Source organism: Octodon degus, unplaced genomic scaffold (assembly GCF_000260255.1).
Source record: "Octodon degus isolate 3935 unplaced genomic scaffold, OctDeg1.0 scaffold00224, whole genome shotgun sequence".
Taxonomy (NCBI): domain Eukaryota; kingdom Metazoa; phylum Chordata; class Mammalia; order Rodentia; family Octodontidae; genus Octodon; species Octodon degus.
In genome coordinates, this window is record NW_004524800.1 from 120,860 (window position 1) to 143,300 (window position 22,441).

Below are 22,441 nucleotides of genomic sequence, written 5' to 3' on the forward strand. Positions count from 1 at the left end.
TGGAATAAGACTATTTATGCTACAACATTGGATCTTGGAAGTATGTACATTGTTTATTTTATAGGGTTTTGCAGCTAAGCTTCTGCCTTAATTTTCAGAGAACACTCTGGACTTAGATTTTGAGCAATGCTGGAACATTTAAGACTTTGGGGACTCTTGGAGATCGATTATGTTATAGCTTCTATCTAGCTGTCACCCCAAGCCCTCATATGGTCATAGGTGGAGCTTTGTAGAGATGGCAGGACCTACAGTGTGTGATGCTGAGATTAAGGGTGTGCAATTGATTAATAAATTAGTCCCCTGATTGGTTTAGCATAGCTGAGGGTAGAATTAAGGGTGCCCCATCCTGGCTGTGAGTGCTACCCACTGGGTAGCCTTAACACAGTGTGGAAGGACAGAAACAATCTGTTGCTTATGTCTTGATACCTTCTCTATGTCTGTTCTGTTTTGCCCCTCTGCCATATCACTGCTTTAAAGCCAGCGAACTATGGACTGAAACCTCTACAAATTGTGAATTGAATGAATCTTTCCTCCTTTACTTTGGGTGTTGGGTATTTTGTCTCAGCAAGAAGAAAAAGTAACTAAGACAGACTAAAGGTATTTTGTATTTGTGAAATGGACATGAGCCTTTGGGGCCAGGAGTGCAGTATTATAATTTGGATCCAGACTGTGCCCGAAAGACTTGAGACCCAATGCCTGATATACACAACTTAAAGAGGAGAGGTTTATTTTGGCTCACATTTTCAGATCAAAGTTGGCTGACTTCACATGGACTTCACAGGAAAAGCTGCTATGTCATGGCAGCCAAGAAGCAGAATGGGAAGGGAGAGGGCCAGAGATGGAGATATGCCCGTCTAAGTTTCATGCTCAGTGACCTATATTCAAGCAGCTTCCTCCTCTTAACAGAAGGTCAGTAGTACCACCCCTTATAACTTAATCACCTTCCAAGTGTCCTGCCTCTGAGTGCGTGAGGCTCTGGAAAGGATATTCTTGGCCTGACCCAGGACAGCTTGGTTTCCCAGCTATGGAGCAACTGGGCAATGTTGGACACATTAGGAGGTGGGTCCTAAGCAAAGACAGCGATGTAAGTGGTGACATCCCCTTGAAAAGAATATTAGAAAACTTGCTCCCCTCACATCCTAGGTAACTTGAAGTGAGCAGATGCTCTGCATCATGTAGTTCTATCATGATTTGTTCTCTCAGCACAGGCCCAAATTAACCAGACCAAGTGATGATAGACTGAAACTATTAGCCAAAATAAATCTTTTCTTCTTTTAAGGTGATTTGCTCATTCATTTTGTTATGGTAATTGAAAGGTAATATAGCAGCCACTGATGATCTGGGCCTCAATTAATTATGTGGTTTGACATTTTCTATATTCTTCTAATGTATTCACCATTCATATATGGCCTGTATTCTCAAGCTCCAAGGGAGGGAAGGGTCAGAGTCTACTTGTTTTAGCTAAACATATGTGTTTCAAACAACATGCCATTTGAGAAATACTCTTTGGGCTCGAAGAGCACTTCTACTGTAAAGCCCAGGCTCACTATTCTCTGAAAACTTGAATCTAGTCTTTTCAAGGTACTTTAACATTGGTGCATTGAATTTCTGTACTGTTGTCAAGCATCCATATATTCTTATAGATCATAAACCAAAATGGAGAATTGCTTTATGACAGTATTTATGTATAGGTTTAGCCTTCTCCACAACTTGACTTTCCATTTCTTCATAATAATGTGTTTGCTCAGAAATTTGCTTTTGTAGACGTTTTGTCTAGGTACATAAAATTCATTGATGATTTTGCATATGGTATCATGCAGAAGATGATAAACACAAGCATATTTCTTTTTTCTTTCAGTCTTTTTTTCTGTAATCAGGACAGGGTCTTCAGGGTCTACAGGGTCTCACTACTTAGATCCGACTTGTAGTGATTCTTTGTTTACAGCCTCCCAAGTGCTGGGATTACAGGCTTGTACGACCACACACAGTGTAAATCACCTTCTCAGTGCACACCAGGGGTGGAACCAGCACCGAATGCCAGGGATTGAACCCCCACCACTGTGCTCTGCTAAGTCTTTTTTGAGACAAGGGCTTCACTGTGCAGAACACACTGACCTTGAACTCACTTTGTAACTCAGGCTGGACTCAATCTTGCAATGATTCTCCTGTATCAGTCTCCCAAGTACTGGCATTACGAGGGTGCCCCATCATGTCCAGAGAAGCATATTTCTTTTAGGAACATGAGTTTATTAAATTTAACGTTCATTTCAAGTGGAAATATTTTGGGTACTTTAAATAACTTAATAATACTAGCTGTATTCTGGGTGCGCTGTGTGTTTGTTCACTAAATTTTTATTGAAAAGCTTTATGAAATTAAGGAATTTGCCTCCCCTCACAGTTTTTTCTTTCTTTCTGTCTTCAAGGACATAGTAACCTCCTCTTTTGTTGCAAAATTTACTGCCTGTGTTACAGTCCCTTGACAGAAAAAAGCTTCCTGGGTATAGGCTAGAGAGTCTTTTGCTTTCTCTTGATGGTGCTTTATGTTCTTCATAAGTACAAAATTGCTCAAGTATCCTTGCTTTCTAATTAAGACAGGAATTTCACCAGAGTGCAGAGAATGAGAGAGGATAGGCAGGCCCTCAGCACTAGGTCTCCATCTTTGGCTAGAACTTTGCTTCATCCTTCTAGACTTCTTCATTGGCTTCCTCGTGAACATCATGGTGTCTCCAATACTCCATTCAATACTGCCACTTTTCTTCCTGCATACCTCATAGCACCCACTTCTGGGGGGAATAAAGCCATTTATTTGTGATTGTTATCACATGTGTTTGGAGGAGCCAGATACATTCTAAAATAGTTATGCTTGGGAAATGGTAGCACAGGTGAGTGTGAAAACAAGGATGGCAGGCTGGGGGTATCTCAGCGGTAAAGCACTTGCATAGCATAGGTGAAGCCTTCTGTTCCATTTCTAGCACCACAGAGAAAAAAAAAGCAAAGCAAAGTAAAACAAAATAAACAAAGCAGCCCCCAAGGAGGCAGCAACAATGGCTGCTACTGAGGCTAAAATGAGATGCTGTGTCTAGGACAGCAGCGGCTCCTGCTAAAATGACCAAGATTAGGGTGTTGTACTGGAAGAACAGACTTTGCCTGTGGCATAAGGTATGGATGGCAGCAATCAGGAAAAAACAAAACAAAACACCAGGTTAGTGGATGCCATATCAGTCTCAAGGTGGTATGTTGAAATCTGGCCAAGTCCCCGGATGATGGAGGAGGTGCAGAGGGGCTCAGGAAAGGCCAACAGCTGCCCTGTGCTGCCTGGGTTAGGTGTTCAGTCCACCTTCCCCCAGGGAGTTTCTCCAGCTGATGTTGGAAGGCTCCGGCACACAGCTCATGTGTGGAAAGAGATGGTGGTCAGGTTCCCTCCTCTTCATCCCTGCCTCCGTGCCCTCCAGGTTTCTTGTGGAAGAGATGCTCATCACCCTCCTCCACAAGGCATCCCAGAGCAAAGCCTTATTTATGATTGTCAGTATGTTTTCTGCAAAGGACTACAGACGTGTAGCTTGTAAAAGACACAGGAGACATTAGAAATGTTACCAAGGGGAAGGATGATACCTTTTTCAACTGACACAATCCCTATTGTTTATTTTTGTGCTTGCCTTTTAGTTGAGGGCAGGAAAAGTACATGATTTGTGTAAAACACCCTGGAGAGGAATACTTAGAAATGCAAGTAAATATGCTAGGTTTTGGAGGGACCTTAGGAAGGTGGAATTCGGTTGTTCTCCCTTGTATGTGCATGAGCTGGTAGACTTACTAGAACACAGATTTCTTTCTTTCTTTCTTTCTTTCTTTCTTTCTTTCTTTCTTTCTTTCTTTCTTTTTCTTTCTTTTTCTTTTTCTTTTTCTTTTTCTTTCTTTCTTTCTGCCAGGGATTGAACTCAGGACCTTGTGCTTGCCAGGTAGGCGCTCATTCTACTGAGCTATGTCCCTGGCCCCAAACACAGATTTCTGAGCTTCTGCATACCTGAGATTATTCTTTTCTGCCAGCTTACCTGGGAGGCTGGCATCGCTTGTGTGACTCTGTTCTGTGAGAAGCAGAGATCTAATGCAATGTCCTCCTGTTACAGGTGACCCTCCTAAGGCAGAACCACAACTGAGTCTCCAAATTGACCTGAAACACTTACCCCTTTTACGACTTTGCAAAGTATGTAGCTTCTTTTTGCCTCAGGTTTCTGTTCTGTAAAATTGAGTTGTTCATGTTGTACCTAGGATGGAGTTGTCTAAACTGCAGAGTTGAAGCCGTTTGTTTCCTCATCCCTTTAACAACAATCCTCCCACTGTTTGTGGGGCCCTATGTGCTTGTGAGGTATTACAATCTAAACTCTTCCCTCCTGGTCTGGGTTTGCATACTGTTTTCTCTTTTTTTGAGGGACACACACACACACACAAAGAGAGAGAGAGAGAAAAAGAGAGAGAGAGAGAGAGAGAGAGAGAGAGAGAGAGAGAGAGAGAGAGAGATTGAATTGGAATTAGGCCATAAACTATTTTTCCATGTTTTTTGAATCTTTTTCAATTTGCATTTGACCTGTTACATGTGTTCATATTTGTACATATATTGGTTTTCCTTTTTCACATAAGAATTTCCTAATGTTTACTTTTTTCCTAATGTTTTCTTTTATAAAATTTCCATTTTTTTATAGAATGGAAGAGAATCTCAACATGTTTTATTTTAAAGAAAAGAAAAACCCATTTTTTAAAATTTGTAAATATCATGGGTTGTTAAGAACACTCAAGTTTGTATTCTATTGTCACTTAAAGTAAAATCTGTCCTATATGCCCTTAATTAACTAGAGTTACACTGGTATTTGATGTGAGCTTTTTTTTCTTTCGATTTTTTTAATTTATGTGTTTAGTACAGGGTCTCACTACGCAGTTTGGACTTACAGTGATCCTGCTGTTGTCAGTCTTGCCAGCTCTGGGATTACCGGCATGCAACACTACACCTGGACTCGGTCACTTACTCCGCACGCCCAAGGGTGGGGGCAAACATGGCTTGCAGTACCAGGGATTGAACTCCCCCTTGCACTTGCCTAAGCAGACGCTTAGTCCACTGAGCTATTTGAACAATCCTTTGACATGAGCTTTGACTCTCAGTCCACAAATTTCACCCAACTTCTGTAACAGTTTACCTCTTTAGGCCCAGTTCACATTTTTGAATGCTCCCTTTTATTGGCATTTGTTACTAATTCTTTTCCATTTCCTAAATGTGGGGCTATGCATTTGTCAGTAATTTTTAGGAAAGTAGAATACCTGGGAAGGTGACTTGAGTCTATGTTCATTCTTTTTCAAATGGGGAAAATGATTTACAAAATCTGCTTTCTAAAGGACATGGTGGTTTGATGGAGGCTGTTACAAAGTATTTCTGAGCTGGATATAAAATAAATCAATTGGCTTTCTATGTTTACTTGGGAGTCTGTCCCAGGCCTAGGTCCCTTATCTGGAGATGGGTGGTGGACTCATAGTAAGTGAATCTCTGTGAGTCACTGGTCTCAGATGAGTTCTGTAGTGGCCTGAGTTGCTGTGATGCTACAAAGGACAAGATAGGGCCACAGCTGAGACGCCTAGATATAACCCACTCTTCTGTGATAAATGTCAACCTTGAGATAAAGTAGTTCTCCTGATTGGCATAATTTATTTCTTGGGAAAGTCTTTGAATTAACTTCCAAGATCCTTATCAGTTCTTACCTTACCTCAGTACTCCCTTTGTTGGTTTGAAAACCAAATAAATACAGGCTGCAGAGAGAAGTTCTTTTGCTTAGTCCCCAGAGAATCACAAATTCTCCTAGAGAGTTTATATCCTCGTGGAGCCCTAAAATCATACCACTTGTGTCTTTTGTTCAGCCTTCGTAATTCACTGATTTGGGATGTTTCTGGCCTGATTAGACTGTGATAGTGGCTAATGAAAGAACTTGGGCTAAAACCATGATCTTTGATATCTAATTTGATGTTGAAATAGTTCTTCCTTTGTGTCCAGATCCAGTGACATTGGACAGGAGAAGTGTAACTACCTACAGGAAAATTGAATAGACATGATTTAGGCTCTTTGGTACAGATTAGACTCCTTAAGCCCGTGTTTCAGTGAGCACAAGGCTTATCAAAATCATAGTCCAGACATTTGAGGTTGGGAGAAGGAATGATATTGCCCCGATCAGAAAACATATTCAGGTTATTTGATGGAAAACCTATGGTAGCAAGGCAGCTAATTAGGTAACCCCATTTCCTACTACATGCTTATGGTGAGGTTGACTCTATTCTTCCTTAGATGAAACACATACTACTAAGTATTTTTTTTAAGAAAATAAAAACTGATTTCAATTTCTCTTTTTTCTTTTTTGGAAGTACTGGGGATTGAACTCAGGCCCTTGTGCTTGCCAGGCAAGCACTTATTCTACTGAGCTATCTCCCCGGCCCATCAATTTTTCTTTACTGTCTCTGTTCATGTTTTTTCCCTAAGTGTATTTAATTATAAATCAAATACTAAAAGTTTGGGGAATATTAGCAAGGTATAAGTAATACTTAAAATATGGAGATAAGGATGAGAAAATGCAGTAATTATATGTTTTTATATACACATATTGGAGTCCAATGATAATTTTAGGCTATTTCTCAGAGCAGCAGCATCTTTTATGCCCTTTGTGCTATTGTCTGATTCTTCATTGATTCCAGTTTATCTGACATTAGTCTTATTTGCATCATCTATCAGCTGTTGAAATAGGTTTTCATGGTCCCTTGACATTTTTAAAAGGTCTTTCATTTGATGATAACCAACTACAACTTTGTCTTCTAGTTCTGATATTCTGTCTTCACGTGGATTGACTCTGTTGCTTTTACTTCCAGAAGAATTTTTAATCTCCTAGGTTTCGATTTGAGTCTGTTTTGTGCAGTGCAGTTCTTTTCTGTATTGGGCATTCATGTGTGGCATGTTGCTTCTAAATGCCTCAACATTATTATCTCTATCTACTTTATACTCACTAATCATTTTCATCATCATGGTCATCATCTCTTCAATTATCTGTTTGATTTTGTCGAGAGAATTATTGTTTTGTTACTTTTACTGCTACCATTTTGGAAAGTTCAGTCAGATAGCTATTGATTTATTCCAACTCAATGGTCACTTGATTTTTCCTCAAGTAGGTTGGGGCTTATGAGTTATACTTTGGTTTTATGTTTTATTTTTATTTTTTTGTATTTAGTGTAGGGTATACAGGGTCTCACTACACATATAGGAACTGTAGTAATTCTCCTGTTTTCAGCTTCCCAAGTGCTGGGATTATAGGCACACACCACCACACCCACTCTCAGTCCCTGTCTCAGCATGCCCCGGGGGTGGGTCCGGCAGGACAGTCCCGGGATCGAACCTCCAGTCCCTGCCTCTACCTGAGCAGGTGCTTTAATCCAGTGAGCTGTCTGGCTGCCTTTATTTTCTTTTTCTTTTTTTTAATTTTTTTTTTATTTATTTGAGAGAGAGAGAGAGAGAGAGAGAGAGAGAGAGAGAGAGAGAGAGACAGAGACAGAGACAGAGACAGAGACAGAGACAGAGACAGAGAGAAAGACAGAGAGAGAGTGAGTGTGTGTGGTGTGTGTGGCCCGCTCAGCCCACCAGGGGGCGGGGCTGGCATGTGGTGCTGGGGGATCGAACCGCGGTCCCTGATGCTTTGCTAAGCTTGTTCTAAGTAGGTGCTTTAGACCACTGAACCATCTCTCCAGCCCCTTTATTTTCTTTTTTATGAGCAGAATATATTTACTGGGGGAAAGAAAACTCTTGTTTAAGAGAGGGACAGAAGGGAGGGGCCTGTGTGGGTGGTCCCCCGGCCCTTATTTTCTGTGTTTTATTTTCTGCACTGAGACTTGTAAATTTCTTAAGGTAGGTAGTTTTTTCAGTGTCTAAATCTATTTAGGAAAAGACTACTTCTGAGAGATATCTTCTAGGTATAGCTGGCTTTTGGCTTTTTAGTCTGTCCCAGGATTCTGCTTCTTTAATTTATTAGGAGTGAAAGATTGCAGCCTGCTTAACCTATCACCAAGTTCTTTGTTGGTGGACTATGGTATAGTTTGTGAGCCCTAGACAATCTAAGTAATGCCACACAAGGAAGATCAATTGATCAAAACAACTATGTCACCATGGTTAAAGTAGTACAATCAGTAATAACAATAGAGAGCATCAAGCACAGGCTGGAAATGACAAATTGTGACAACTGTGATTTTTTTTTTTTTTTTGCGAAACTGGGGATTGAACTCAGGCCCTTGTGCTTGCCAGGGAAGCACTGATTCCACTGAGCTCTTGACTTTTTGCTCTCAGAGAAGGGCCATGATGCTATTTATGGTTATACATATAAAATCCTGTTTTTCAAATAATATCCTTCAAAGTAGGAATCAAAAATATGTCACTGGAATGAATAAGGAGTTGTTATTTGCCTTGACCAAATAAAGTGTTCCTATTGGAAAGGTTTAGATATTTTGGCCCAAGGATAATATTTTGGGCTTCAATGAGTTTAGTTAAATGTTTTAATTTTTTGTTGCCTCCTCAGAGTCCATGCTTCACCAGGATTTAGCCCAAAGCAAGTCCTCTAGGATTAAACCCCAGCCACTGTGCTCTGCCTAAGCAGGTGCTTTAATCCACTGAGCTATTTGGCCTGCTCCTGAAGTTCTGCTTTTAAATAAAGAAGTTAAATTATTTTTTAATACCCAGAGGCATATCCTCTGTAGCTTCTGTGTTCTTTCCTATATGCAAAACAAATACAACAAAGTCTGCCCTGTACTCTATGTCCATCTCTCTATGAAATGAGGAATGAAGTCTAATAGGATAGTAACAACTCAGACCCAAGGGTTGCAAAATGTACAAAGAGCAGCAAAATGTCCTTCAGAGGCTGAGCTGCAAAGGAAGAGCCTCAGTGCACGTGTGCCTGCCTGAGCTGATGGCTTCCAGGAGGGCACTGCTATGGGGACAAGTGCTGCTGAAGAGGTCTCGCATCTGGTACCCAGGGAACCAAGCGAGAGGTAGGGGGTGCAGGTGGGTGAGTAGACAGGACTTGATGGTCGGAGATTGTAATCCAGCCTGGCTCTGAACTAAGTCTAAGCCCGATTGCATGGGAGATTCCTGGAACAAGCTATTTTCCAAAGCAGGGGAACGTTGAGCCCAGCGTGGCATGTAGTGAGGGAGGGAAAGGGGCTCTGACCAGATACTTAGCCTGGCCAGCCAGATATTTACCCAGGTTCAGAACAAGAGTTCAGTTGGGGATCCATATTTAAATCAACTAATACAACATGATTTATTTAATGATTTATCTTTTCCTCACAGTATACCTTAATAATGACCTGAAAGGGCTGTTATAGGTGTTAGAATTCTAGAACTTCTCTAAGCTCTGATCAAACAGTGTAAGAAGAACTGCTCTCTTGTCCCCTCTTTGGTGCTATTTTAGAACTACACAAAATTATGCAAAAACCAACTAGTTACCCACCATTCAGCTTGATAAATATAACATTATATTTGTTTATTTATTTATGTGGTACAAGGTCTCACTATGCAGCTCAGACTTGTAGTGATTCTCCTGGCTCAGCCTCCCCAGTTCTGGGATTACAGGTGTGTGCCACCACACCTGGTTTTGGTGGCTGGCATGGCATGTGGTACCAGGGATCAAACTTGGGTTCTTGTGCTTGCCAGGCAGGTGCTTAGAAGACTGAGCTATCTCCCCATACCTCAAATATAATATTATGAGTAAGAGTTGATACTCCCAATAGAAAGCCCCTTTCCCACTGTGTGTTTACCTTGCCAATACTCATCTTTCATTTTTTCTGCTTTTTGTGGTACCAGGACCACAATTTGATTAACTCAGGACCTTGAGCTTGCCAAGCAGGGGCTTATGCTGCTGAGCTATATCCCTGGCCTGCTCATCTTTCTATATGCTACATTTGTATGCAACTCTCACACACATACTTTTTAATCTCTATCTGTATCCACAATCAACCTACAGTGGACTTTTGGATGTTCACCTAGATTTCATATGTATGGTATATTTATATCCTCCTCCACAAGGCTTTTTTTGCCTTATGAATTTTTCTTCTGCCTCCACTCAATCTTTGTCCTCTGTGTCCCTTCCTCATCCCAGCCCTAATTACAATGTTTAGTTTGTCTGCAAAAGTTCCATGCAGGTGAATTAAGGTAGTCCTACGTCAGATGAGTCAGCTGCTTCCCTTATTGCTCTGAATTACCAGCTCTCAAAGTAGGCATCAGAATCCTTTGGAGGGCTTGTTAAAACACAGACTTCTGGCTCTACTGAGTTGCTGATTCACCACGTGTTGAGTAGAGCCTAAGAATTTCCAGGTAATGTGATCATGCTATTCTGGGGACTAAACTTTGAGAATCCTGCTCTAAGCCAAAGTGTAGGACCAGGCTCAGCAGCATCATGTATCAACCAGGCAAAATGGACCATCCGTTCTATTTCCTTCATTAGAGCACCACTGTCCAGTCGACATGGAGTACAGTACACACATGGAATTGTGTCTGTGGTAGCAGCCACATTAAACAATAAAAAGAAACTGGCACAACTTTAGTACTATTATTTTAACTCAATGTCTTATTACATCAACATATAATCAGTAGAAAGATTAATATGGTATGCCATGTTTTTACACAGCACATCTCAAATCTGTCTACCCACATTTCACATTTTCACCAGGCATATATGTCTAGTGATCAACATAGCTGTATATATAGGTCTAAAGGGTGAACTCCATGTCTGTCTTTACAAAAATTGTTTTTAAACATTAAGCTTTATTTTGTGCTATTCTTAATAATTTAAAGCATTTTTTATTATTCAATGAATGTAAGGTGAGCTACACAAAGAGGTAAAGGAGATGTGAGTCAAGATTAACTAGATAAATGAAATCTACATTTAACTGTTCATTCATTTAAATTTTTTTTAGCTTTATTAAACACTGACAACTGGGCTGGGGAGATGGCTCAGTAGAATAAGCACTTGCCTGGCAATTGCAAGGGCCTGGCTTCAATCCCCAGTTGCACCAAAAAAAAAAAAAAAAAAAAAAAAAAAAAAAAAAAAAAAAAAAAAAAAAACACTGACAACATATCAGTAATACATAGGAGAAAAAGCAGTTGTCAGTCAACTGCTTTTGAGACACATCACTGTTGAGATAACTTGGAATATTACTTAACTAACTTTCTAGGTAATGCATTTGAAAGGTTACCAATGATAAAATTTTCTATGGGCTTCTGAATAGTCTAAAAGAGTGAACAGTGGATTGTTTCTTTGTCCATCTTCTTTTTATTTTTCATAACTGTAGGATAAAAGAAAAAGAACAATCACCACAAATGACTTTCGGAATGTAGGAAAATATTCAGATGTGTATATATTTTCTGCATTTTGTGCTGTATCTCAACAAATAGACATGCTTTCCTTTTTTAACTTGAATAGTTAAATATCAGAGTGCTTCTGTAACTGATTGCTTCAATCCTCTGATCATACCAACCTTGTTTCTCTATTGACTGACACCAGAAATGTTTGGGTTTGTATGTATTGCTATTGTTATTGTTTTATTGGAGGTCATTCTGGCATTTCAGTTTATCTCTCTAATGTAAAAAGGCTATTCTTATTGCATAGATAATACTCCTTTCCCCTTTCACATGCTGATTTCCCTATCTACCATACGAGAAAGAGGCCATTATGAAATACATAATTGTGACAATGCAAAAGAAAAATGGTGGTCATTTAAATCTATTTAAAGACCAGGTATACCTTAAAAGTTTACCAGTTTAGTGACTGAAGATCATACTATGATTTTTTAATAACATGAAATATAAAAGTCTTATCACTTCAGGGACTTTTGGCTCAGACCAAGTGAAATATGAAAGTCTAAAACTGAACAAAAATTTGGGTATTAACTATTAAATGTGGTCACAGTTGAAATGCCTCCATTTTTTCTGTTTGTCAATAGTCAACATTCTAAAATTGTCTCTTAATGTGGGAGTGCATGTTTTGGTGGCCAAGTGATGATTGTCCAACTAACGCCTGGCCCAGGGGATGCTGCTCCTGGTAGCAGTTTTCTAAACATATTGGCCTCAAGTATTAGAACTTATACCTGCATTTGCAAGAGCTTCCATGTGCATGGTTCAGGTGCTTTTCAATTTCTTCTTAACTCCTTCTTCTTTTATGTTTTGAATTTTTTGTTTTGTTCCTTTCTCTTCCTCAAACATGAAGTTATTACCCCAGTTGTCAAACTCATACTGAGTTATTGCTTTAGTGAAATAAAACAAAATTTTGGATCAGTCATACATGGAAAAACAGTCCAGTTCATAAGCAGTAGCAGAAGAAGGGAGATGGAAGTAACTAAGAAAAGAATAGCCTTAATTTGCAGACGGATAGGACCTACGGCTTCTGACCTATGACAGGGAGCAGAGCCAACAGCTCCCCCTGAGCTATGGCCAAGTCCTGTCTCCCACCACCCCAAGAAGGTCCACCTTCCCATCTTCTGTCCCTACCCCCAAAGTCCCCTAGTTGGTTACTTACATCTGACATCAGTGATCTGCATTAGAAACTCTTCTACCTGCTCCTCTGGTTCTGCCATTGCCTGCTGTACTGCTACCTGGTCCTCTGACATTTCCACAGAATCTGATGTTGCTGTATTGTCACCTGTTGGCTGTTGGAACTCCATGACAGAAGCACTTGCCTGCGGCCGGCTCAGGCCAGACTTGGCTCTGGCACTGGCTCAGGACCAGGCCCAAACCCATGCCCTCACACTTACCCTTTCCCTCGCGGGGCGACCATGATGCAGGTTGCCATTGTGTCCCCATCCTCCTCCCTCTTCCTCTGCTGGTCCGATGTCTGAGTCGTCTCTGGCATACTCTTTGTCCTTGGGGTCCTGCCCTCCGAGAATTGGGCTTGCTCACCTTCCTCTTTCTTGGGCCTCTCTCTGGCCCTCAAGACCTCCACCTCCACCTTCGTTCACGTGTACAACCTCCACTGCCACCCTGAGCTCCAAGACTTCAGAGCCATGCCTCCCACATCCACACCAGAGTTTAGCCCCATCCCTCTACCCACCAGACCACTCTACCTCTCTTTTCACCCAGATATGAAGGCGCTCCTGGACCAAGGTTTCATTTTCTGTGACATATTTCACCAGTGCTTGAGGCTCATAGAAGATGGCGGTCTGGTTACCAGGCCAACGACTGTAAAGATGGCGTCGGTAGCAATAATGGGCATAACCAATGCCATGGCTATGACTGAGACCGTAACCATGACTGTGACCGTGACTGCTATTGCTACCATGACCGTGACCGTGACCGCTACCGTGACTGCTGCCATGACGGCTGCCGTAACCGTGACCGTGACTGCTGCCATGACGACTGCTGTAACCGTGACCGTGACTGCTGCCATGACTGCTATCATAACCGTGACTGTGACCACCACCGTGACCGTGACTGCTAGCGCGACGGTGACGGCGACGGCGCTGTCGATGGCGACGGCGGCTGGCAGCGCCACGGTGACCCCGATGCCCACGGTGACGGCGAGGGTAACTGAGGCTGAGACTATCACCATGGCCTCGGCCTTCGTTGTCCACTAGTGATTGCTGGTAGAAAACCATTGGCAGCAAGCTTGACCTGTTAATGGGAGGCCATTGGCAGTGGACCAGAGGGGAACAGGAGAGGGGTAGGATCAGAGGTAGAGCCCATTACTGGGGTTACAAGTGCCTACCTTGGTGCTTAGAAAGATCCCGCAATGAAAATGGCCGGAGAGTGATCCGTAGACCAACGGGTGAAAACTTCCGTGAACAATTCCAGTAGGTGGGAGAATTACTGCTAGCCCGTAAAGGGTGGCGTCATGACGTCATGATGAACGCTAAACTCATTTGCTGAAAACTGAAGATTGACATCCCCTCTGGCCAATGAATGATCAAGATTCTTAAACTCGAGGACTACCCAGATTTTTTTTTTCATTTGTTGTTAGTAACTAGGGATACTGTTTAGGTCCAAATCAGTTCTTCCCTTTTAATTTTACAATTATTGATCAAAGTTTAGTGATCCAATGTAGAGGGAACCCTGAGGCATATTTATAGCACATAGTTTCTTAATTTCTGCCCAATGTCCCATATAAGTAGCGATAGCTCATACAATTAACAAACATATTAAGACCGTAGAAAATAAAATACGAGAACAGGTGTCGGTAAGAGCAATTTGGGGGTGAGAAGATGTCTAGGAACAGTATACATTTAAGTTTTAAACTCTTTTTATTTTTTTCTCTATTTGATACAGGGTCTCACTATGCAGCTCGAACTCATAACAATCCTGTTTTTAGCCTCCCCAGCACTGGAATTACAGGCCAGGTGCCACCATGCCCGGACTCTGTAGCTTGCTCAGTGTGCCCTAGGGCGGGCTGGGTGTGACATAAGGTGCATGCTTAGTCCACTGAGCTATCCTGTTGGCCCTTCAAAATCTTAAATATTAAAGCAGTTCTTAAAATTTCCTTTCTAAAAGCACAATGATTACAATTTTTTTTTAATCCATTTCTGGAACTGAACCTAGGGCCTTGTGCCGAGCTGAACTACATCCGTGGCCGTACTGTTTTTTCTTTTTTAAAATAGAGTGCTAGAGATGTTCCAGACCTAGCTGGACTGGCTGGCTAGCTTGGACACATAGTGATCCTCCTGATTTCTGCCTCCCTAATGCTGGGAGTACAGGTGTGCACCATCATGCCCGGACTCTGGCTGGACTTTAAATACTTGTTTTTGTGGTATTAGTGACTGAACCCAGGGATTTTGCACTGAGCTATATCTCTCCAGCCATTTTTAAATTTTGAGACAGTGGTAAAGTTTTGAGACAGTGACTAAGTGGTTAAATTGCCAAGCTTGGGCTCAAACTTGTAATACTTCTGCCTCAGCCTCCCAAAGTGCTGAGATTACAGGCATGTGCCACCATACTGAACAAATTTTTAAAATCTAAAGCAGGAGCTGGAAAGGATGAATCTCAGTGGTAGTGTGCTTGTCTAGTATGTGTGAGGTCCTGGGTTTAATCTCCAGCACTGCATTAAAGACAAGCCCTAAAGCAAATATTTCTCTTAATTCCCTTCTCCACACCATAACCCCTACTAGAATGTTGACCAGGTACTGTGGTTTTTTGGATGTATTAGCATCAAAACTTGTTCTATAAAACCTACACTCCTATAAGGGCTTTATGTGGTCAGGTGCTTGTACTAATTGTCCTAGAACGTTTAAAAGTCTTTCCTAGCTAGAAATGTCACACTCATTAGAGAACAAGGGAAATACAGAAAAGTTGGCAAACAAAACCACCTGCATATCATATAGACTTGCAAACCTACTGCCAATATTGTGGTATGTTTATTTCCTGACTTATACATATATGGTATAAAATGGCTACATTGATTACAGAAATTTTTTATTTTTTTATAGACAAAATGATTCTTTGATAAATTGTTTTACATATAATGTCACATTTAATAAGTTCTAAAGTTTATGTTCATAATTATGTTTACAAATAATATATTTTAAAATGTTTTTGGTAAAAGTATACAATTCTTAATTTTTTACATTTTATATTTGGGATATATACATAAATATATATGGTAGAGTACTCAGGTACTTAACTTTAAATGTAACTGTAAGTGCATTTAAAAAATGAAAAAAATAAGCTGCAAAGAAATGATCAGCATATAAAAAGTCAGATTAAATATATGGCAAAATATTACCAAATTTCTGGTTATAGAATTTAAGATAATTGTTATGCTTTGTTCTGAGACAAGGTCTGATTTTGCAGGCTGGGCTTGAACTCACTATGTAGTCCAGGGTAGCCTGAACTTGATGTCATCATCCTGCCTCCCAAATGCTGAGATTACAGGTGTGTACTACCATGCTCACCTGAGATACTTTTTTTTGAATTAAGTAATATTAAGTTTTTTTCCTTTCTTTTATATATTTCATAAATATGTGAATTTCTAAAATGGGATCACGCTGTTGCCCAGGCTGTCCTCAAACTCTTGGCTCATGAGATTTTCCCAAATCAGTCTCCAAGTAGCTGGGACTATAGGCATGCATTACCATACTTGCCTTCTGTTTATAAATTTTAATTTGTCAAAAACATTTTATTAATGATATTCATAGCTTGATGACCTTTAATGTTTTCTCCTCTATATTTATATTACATTATCCTGCAAAAAAATTGAAAACAATAGAATTGTAAATATGTATCCCCCATTTGCGATAACTGCCTGTAAGCTTGCAATTCAACCAGCACACAACCTCTATGTTTTCAGACGTCTCCAAGGCAGGGACAAACCAGTGAATCACATCCTGTATACTTCCTGCTGTGGCATGCAGTTCAAGTTTTCAAGGGCCCATCTGGAAAGTAATCTGTATTCAGTGACACGTGGATAATTGAAGGTCCAGTTGTGAAGTTTATGTGGGGAACTCCTATAAGCTGAAACACGGACTATAGTTTTGTGATCCAACCTATTCCTGTCACAGTGTACGAAGTGCATATTGTTATCTGGGCCCAAAATGAGGGTTCCACCTTGCTGAGCTGGGTCTCCTTGGAAATCAAAGAGAGGGCCAGTCACTGTCTGCCACAGGCCCCACAGACTCGACTTGATGTGGGCGTGATGTTCTGACGAGGAAATTTCTTCACCTCTTTTCATCCCCAATCTTTTATAAATTTCCCTCTCAGGATCAATACAGATTTTGTGAGAACATCCAGTCTGTGGAATGGCTCATTATGATGGTAGGATGATTGTCCAATCACTGAAAGGCTGATATCTGCTTTCCCTATGAAGGAAGGGGTTCTTGGCCAGGTCTCCCACGTACTACTTGCACCACAGTAGAGGACATGCTGCATGAGCAGTACCACGGCAAGGTACTCCTGGAACAGCACCCCAACTGCAGCTGCTGGCTGCGCGTCCTTTGGGGGGGTCTGGAAGGGGCCAAGATGGTGCCTCCGGGGACCTGCTGTGTGACTGGCGCCGCCATTGCAGTCAACACTGGATGCTGTGGCTGCTTAGGCCATTGGTGGACATGCACACTGACTGAGAGATACTTTTTTAAAAAAGGCACCAGTTCATATAAGAGCTAAGTATACAAAAGGCAATCTTCTTAGGATATTTCCGTGCCAAAGGAATGTTTTGTTGGTTTGAAGACCAATTTAATTATTTTTTCAAGTGTAATTCTGATGTTATGGGGAAATCAACTTTGGTTTTATACTTATTCTGTAAAAATGTTTTGTAACACCTAAGTTTGTCTTTAAAAACTTTGTAATATAGTACGTATATTGGGGAAAGATTTACTTTAATCCCATCGAGGTTAGCAAAGGCATTTTTCTTTTCAACAACTCAATGACATTTCAGTAATTTTTTTTTTACTCTTTTTGACACAAGATCTTGCTGTGCAGTTTAGTCTGGCCTTGAGCTCACTTTGTAGCCCAGGCTGAACTCTAACTCACAACAATCCTCCTGCCTCAGCCTCCCCGGTTCTGGGATTGTAGGAGTGTCCCACAAGGCCCAGCTCATTTCAATAATTTTATCTTTCCACTCATTCCATCGTAAAATCAGAAGAAAGTATTATTATAAATCATTGCTTTAAAAGGTGTTTTTTTTTTTCTGGCTCAGGATGCCTTCAGGGCAGGTCTGGTATGGCTTGAGGATCTGGGGACTGAACCACAGTATCCTGATTCCTTTGTTTAAGAAGTCTCTTAAATAACTAAGCTAATGGGCAGGCCCCCAAATCATCGCTTTAAATCTGGAAGCAATGTAGAAAATTTCATATCTAAAAATGTTTACTGTAAAGAGGGCGAACCTAAGAATCCCAATGTGACATTTAGAATTGACATTAATATTTGGGTATGATCTGGGGGAATTATTTATTTCTAGGCCATAGTGTTATCTTTAGTCACAAAAATGATCAGCTGGTTACTTTACAAAGTTGTTCTGAGAATCAGATAAAATAATGGGATGGGTGGTGGGTGGGAGCACGAGGCACAATTGACCCAGGCAAACCAGATGAGCCCCCAGGGTGGATGTATCTGAATCCTGCTTTGCACCCTGCTGAATGCTGCCTTGGGGGAAGGAAGACACCACTGTGTCCCACACCCAAGCCTCTGCCCATCATGCATGAGGCTGTGGCACCTCAAATCCAGCACCCCTTTCTCTGCAAGGTCCAGCTACTGGTGTTTCGACTGTAGGGGTGGGCCCTGGAAAATATACATGAGTGTGTGTGTGTGTGTGTGTGTGTGTGTTGTGTGTGTGTGTGTGTTTTATTTTGGGTTAGTTGATAGAACAGTTGCAAAACTCATACAGATAATATGAACTTTACCCAACCTCACTGAATGTCAACATCTCACACAACTGTAGAGCAAATGTGAAAATCAGAAAATAGCAGAGGTGTAATATTGCCATCAAAGTGAGACTTTGTACATTGAATCACTTGTTGCACTCCTATCCCTTTTCTGGCTCAAGACACAAAGCAGGATCCCACTTCAGCTTTAGTTTTAATGTCTCCTGAGACTTTTCCTTGCTGTGGGGGTGTTCTCTGTGTCTTTTGTGACCTTGACACATTTATTTATTATTTATGCATTTTTATTTGTCCTAGATGTCTGCTTACTTTCTTTTGTTTTGTTTTTGTGTATCATACTTTTTTATTCATTTTAGTAAGAAAAAATATAAAATAGCACTGAAAGTTTCAAAATAGGTTAGTGGGACAGTTATATAAATTAATATATTGCATATTGTTTTCTTTATAGTAGTTATTCAGAGGACAAGATGCAGACATGATATTTTGTCTAAACAATATCAGTACAAACCTTTCTTCTCAATGAACTAAGAGAAAGTAGCTGTATCTATCTCGCATATACATATATATATATGTATATATATATATTTTTTTTTCTTAACAAAATGATCCTTTGTTTATATCCCCCCTTTTTGTTTTGTTTTGTCAGAGATGGGTGTTCCTTTGCAGTTAGAGAAGCTGTATTTGGAGAAGTCTTTAAGGGATCTTTTCATGCTTCATGCCAGTCTAAAGATTGTAGGCACTTGAATTCAGCAACTGGCAGTTGTCTGAAGTTGTTGACTTGAGACTTTTACAGCTCAGCATATTAATATAGCTTTATTTTTTATTTTTCCTGCCTACACTTTTCTGCTGGATGATTAATATTATTTATTTTTGACAGTACTAGGACTAGCACCCAAGCTTTTGTTGTTCTCCCTTTTTTTTTTGAGATAAGGTCTCTAAATTGCTAATTTCCCCAGAGTTGGGCTCAAATTTGAAATCCCCTACCTTTACCTCCCAGAGAACAGCACCACCTAGCCGACCTTAACCCTTTTTGAAGAATCCTGATGGCTCATTTCATTTATCTATCTATGTAACCCAGGCTGGCCTGAACTTTGAGGCCATCCTTCTGCCTCAACCCTCTGAGTGCTGGCATTAAAGGTATGTGCCACCATAGCCAGTTATTTCATAGTTTAGTTTTCACACTGTTTAAGTCTTTGTAATGGCCCATCTCACAGAGAGGAGAGCCCCTGAATTGGTTAGACTTTCTTGCTGTAGCAAGCTCAAATTTTGCCTATTTTTTTTTTGAGAATTCAACAATCGTTGTTATATTTCACTTTGTTTTCTTCAATGTAGTTGCTTAAATTACCAGATACAAGCATATAAAATATGTGAAAATAAGGGCTTGCCCGATAGCTCAGCAGACTAAAGTGCCTGCTTAGGCAGAGCACAGTGGCCAGGGTTTGATCTTGTGTCATGCCAGCCTCACCCCCGCGGGGCACTGAAACAACAATTGAGATTGGGTGTGGTGGTGCACACCTGTAATCCCAGAAGTAGGAAGGCTGTACACAGGAGAATCCCTATGAATCTGATCTACGTAGTGAGACCCTGTAGACCCTGTCAGAAAAAATAAATAAAATAAAACGTGAAAATAAAAATTTTAATCATTAACTGTTCTCTGCAGAAAAACAATAGAGATTAGCAGTGCAATCATCTTAGCTATCTGGTGTATATACATACATGGCTTTTTCCGTTCCATTTTTTCTTTTTTTCTCCTTTCCCTCATCCCTACTGTTCGTTTCTTTTGAATAGATTCTTTCTCTTTTACTATTTCTATGGTATCTTTCAGATTTTATTTACCCTTTCAAATTTTCAAGCAAGGGAAAGAAAACTATGTTTACATATATGGATCTAATTTATTTTACTTATGAGTATATGCCTCTTGTATCCATTTACCAATAAAAGCCTCAAGTTTATCTTTATAGCTGAGTAATACTCCATTGTATAAAAATACCACATTTTCTTATCCATTCCTCAGATGATGGTCATCTGGGTTATTTCCAGGATTTAGCTATGACAAATTGTGCTGCTATAAACATAGGTGCACATATATCACTGTGGTATGATGTTTTCAGGTCTTCTGGGAAAATTCCCAGAAGGCCAATAGCTGCATTGAATGGGATTTCCAGTCCTAGTTTTTTGAGGAGTCTCTACATTGATTTCCACAGTGGTTGTACCAGTCTGCATTCCCACCAACAGTGCAGAGGGTTCCTTTTTCACCACAGCCCCTCCACCATTTGTTATTGGCTGACTTCTTGATGGTAGCCATTCTTCATGGGGTGAGATGGAATCTCAGTGCTGTTTTAATTTGCATTTCTCCAGTGACCAATGATGCTGAACATTTTTTCATATATTTACTTGCCATTCACATTTCTTCATCAAAACTGTATATTCATCTCAGATGCCCAGTTTTGGATTGGGTCTTTGGATTTGGGAGGCTTGTTTTCTTTTTTCTTTATATGTTATAGATAAAGGCCTTTGTCAGAGGGAGAGTCAGCTATAATTTTTTTCTCAGTTTGTGGGTTTTCTTCTTGCTCAGTTGGAGATTTGCTTTGAAGTACAGAAACTTTTCAAAAACATGATATCCCAGTTGTTGATTCTTTGAGGTATTTCCTGCACAGTTTGGTTTTGCTACTGAAACCTCTACCAGCCCCTAAGAAATCTATCTTCTTTCTCTTCCTGTAGACTTAGTTTTTCTGTTTTAGTATTTAGATCTTTTTCTGTTTTGACTTTAGTTTAGTTCTTGGTAACAGACCTGGCTCTAGCTTTAGTTTTTGGCATATGGAAAGTCAGTTTTTCTAGCACCAGTTATTAAAGAGGCTATCTTTTTTTCCAGTGAAAGTGTTTAGCCCTCTGTCAAAGATAAGGTGGCTAAGTGTTGGTAGTTGAATCTGCATCTTCTAATACGTTCCACTGATTCTCAGTACCATGCTAATTTTATCACAATAGCATTGTCCCATGTGCAGCTGAAAAGAATGTGTATTCATATGTTGTTGCATAGAACATTCTGTATGTGTCCAGTAAGTCCATTTGTTCAAAGCTTTGGTTCAGTTCTGCTACTTCTTTGCTAATATTTTGTCTGCTTGATCTATCTTTTCATTTTTTGAGATAAGGGGGTTTTAAGCTTCCTTGTTAAGACTGTGATATTGGATATTTGATTTTTCATGTCCTTTAAAACTTGTCTTAGGATGGCAAAGGTGGAGTATAGCTGCTGGAAGGCAGAGGAGCTGGCACAGCCGGTTCTGTCCTCACCATTAGGCCACAGCAGGTGCCGGTGTCAGAGAAGGTGTTTATTCAGCGAGACTACAGCAATGGCACATGCTGCCAGTTCCAGACCAAGTTCCCTGCAAAGCTGGAAAACCAGATTGATAGACAGCAGTTTGAAGAAACTGTACAGACTCTAAATAACCTTTATGCAGAAGCAGAAAAGCTCAAGGGCCAATCCTATCTCGAAGGCTGTCTGGCATGTTTAACAGCATACACCATCTTCTTATGTATGGAAACCCATTATGAGAAGGTTCTGAAGAAAGTTTCCAAGTATATTCAAGAACAAAATGAGAAGATATATGCTCCCCAAGGCCTCCTTCTAACAGACCCCATTGAGAGAGGACTTCGAGTTATTGAAATTACCATTTATGAAGACAGAGGCATGAGCAGTGGAAGATAAACCATTGACTTAAAGATCCTGCCTCCTTCTGAGACTCTCATCTGTCCACTGACTGACCACAGAGTGTCCCTACCTCGTCTCCAAGCATCATTCCTTTGTATCTGCTGCCAGAGCCATGGTGCCATTTACTCCAAGGACTAACTTTCTAAAATTCCATGCCTGGGGTGACTTCTAGTTGTTCAGCATCCACTTTGTGTCTCTAAATTGTGCAGGACTCTAATATTTTGAAGAATTTCTAAGAAAACACAATGAAGCGCTTCATTTTTAAAATTCAGAGCCATTTAGTAAAATATGCATTTGGTCACCCAGTACATTATTTCTTCCCTGCCACCAGTACCACTTTATTTCTTGGCCAGTTTCCCAGGTGGCTCCTGACTT

At 40.5% G+C, this 22,441-nt stretch overlaps 1 pseudogene across 1 annotated transcript; it reads left to right on the top strand.

Moving 5' to 3' along the window:
• The first annotated feature begins 16,903 nt into the window (after positions 1-16,903).
• On the top strand, positions 16,904-22,440 carry LOC101569831 (annotated as a pseudogene). The gene is made up of 2 exons (XR_001117368.2): positions 16,904-17,082; positions 21,655-22,440. The product of XR_001117368.2 is annotated as a golgin subfamily A member 7 pseudogene (transcript).
• The last annotated feature ends 1 nt before the right edge of the window (position 22,441 follows it).